Genomic DNA, 2186 nt, shown 5'->3' on the forward strand with positions numbered 1-2186 from the left:
TGCTGTATTATTGGCCTTCTTTTCCTCTTTCGCTCTATCATATCTATAACCACTAGGTTTCTTAGCACACAAGGAATTCCGTTTCTTGAGCGTTGCGTTTTTTTTATTTTACGAATTTTGTTTTACCCATTTTTCAAGGCTCCTAATATATTTTATCCTTTGTTATGTATTATTATATATTTTATTTTAAAGGTCGTAGCACCTCGTCACCTCTGTTTTACATCTTAGGTGTAAAGCTCTGTGTGGTAGGGTATTACACGCGTCGCTGACAAATTTTCTTCTCACGCGTACGCGTGGGTGACGCTTGCGCGTGGCCTTGAGTTCAGCAAATTCTCATTTCTTCATGAATTCTCCACTTTGCATGCTTTTCTCTTCACCTCTTCCATCTAATCCTTGCCTTATAAGCCTGAAATCACTCAACAAACATATCAAGGCATCGAATGGAATTAAAGTGAATTAAAATTAGCAATTTTAAGGCCTAAAAAACATGTTTTTACTCTTAAACATAAATTTAGAAAAAATTACAAAATATGCTATTTCATTGAATAAATATGAGATAAGTTGATAAAATCTCCTAAATTCAACACAAAATTAGAGTTTATCAATTACAAACACCAATTTCAAAACCAAGACAAACGAATCAAACCGGTTCTACGTCAAGATAAACAAAGCTACAATTCTAAACTTCAAGCAAGCGCTAAGACCAAACAAAAACTATTGACAAAGACTCAAACTTAATCTTAAAACTGTTTTAGGTTTTTCTTCTTAATTTATCGCATTTCACTCATAAGCTTTTTTAAATAATCTCTCATCGAATCATAAGCTTTTTTATTTACTAGAAAGACTAAAAAAAATACTGAATATCTCAAATTGAAATAAAAATAAAAATAAATGACACTCATCGTGCAGCGTATGATTTTTTAATTTTCTCCTTACTTTCCTTGAAAGCTCATCTTCTTATATCAAATTTTAATTTATGATGCTCAACTATCCGTTGCTTGTTAATCCATTCTCATAATTGTCATGATGATTTTTTTATTGACAGCAACAATCTCTTTCATATTATTCTCATATCTTATTTTGATGGTTGATACTTTCTAAAGATAACCAAATGAGCATTAAAAGCATTAACGGTCTTGAAATTTTACAGCACATTTAATTAAATCACAAATTAAATTTAATGGCCACAATCAATTAATTAAATATTTGACATTACAATAAATAATAAAACAATTCCGCTAGAAAATCAACAGGAGTCTAATCAATAATACGCCAACAAGTATTTTTTAACTATAATTTATACTAATTAATTGTCATTAATTAATGATTATTTAAATTTCATTTTTTTAAAAATATAAAATTAATTATTATTAATTACCTCTTCTTATTCTAATTCACCTTTTACCATTTATTACGCAAATTCTAATTGTTCTTTCCAAAAAAAATTTCAAAACTCCAAAAATATACCAAAACATAAGATGAATCATTCAAATCTTAAGAAAAAAATATACAAAATATAGGAAAAAGAATCATCCAAAACTAATAAAAAGAATCATTCAAATCCTAAGAAAAAACATATAGAACATAGGAAAAAGAATCATTCAAAACTAATAAAAAGAATCATCCGAAATTAAAAAAAAAAGAAACATAAAAACTACTTAAAAGAATTATTCAAAACCAAATATATAGGAGGAGAAGAAAAAGAGTCGCAGGGTGGCCGGCGACGACGTCTTGGACAGCATTGCGTGGACGGTGGGACTCACAGTGGCGCGTTGCGAGGAGAAAGCCATAGAGGTCGAGCATCGCGAGTGGAAGAGTCGCCATAGATCGAAGTAGTTGATCGCTCATCGCGAATGGGGATCTGGCGGTGGCTGCGTCGGGATGGATAGAGCCGTAGGGTGCAAATTCTGCACTGTCTGGTGCAACGGATGGAAGCCGCGATGGTGTTTAGCGGTGCAGATGTGTCGGAATTATAATCCATAGCAATGGAGGCGGCTATGTCCAACGAAAAAGGACAATGGCGGGATGCGGAAAGACGCTGTGCAGCGTGACGAAAGACGCAGCGAGGTTGGTAGGGGACGCCGAAAACTGTGTGGAGACGATAACTTTGTGGAGGGAGAGATTTGACTGTTTCCAAGTGAATAGAAAGAAATTAGATTTTTTATGGATTGTTTTTATTATATACT

Source organism: Arachis ipaensis, chromosome B03 (genome assembly GCF_000816755.2).
Source record: "Arachis ipaensis cultivar K30076 chromosome B03, Araip1.1, whole genome shotgun sequence".
NCBI lineage: Eukaryota > Viridiplantae > Streptophyta > Magnoliopsida > Fabales > Fabaceae > Arachis > Arachis ipaensis.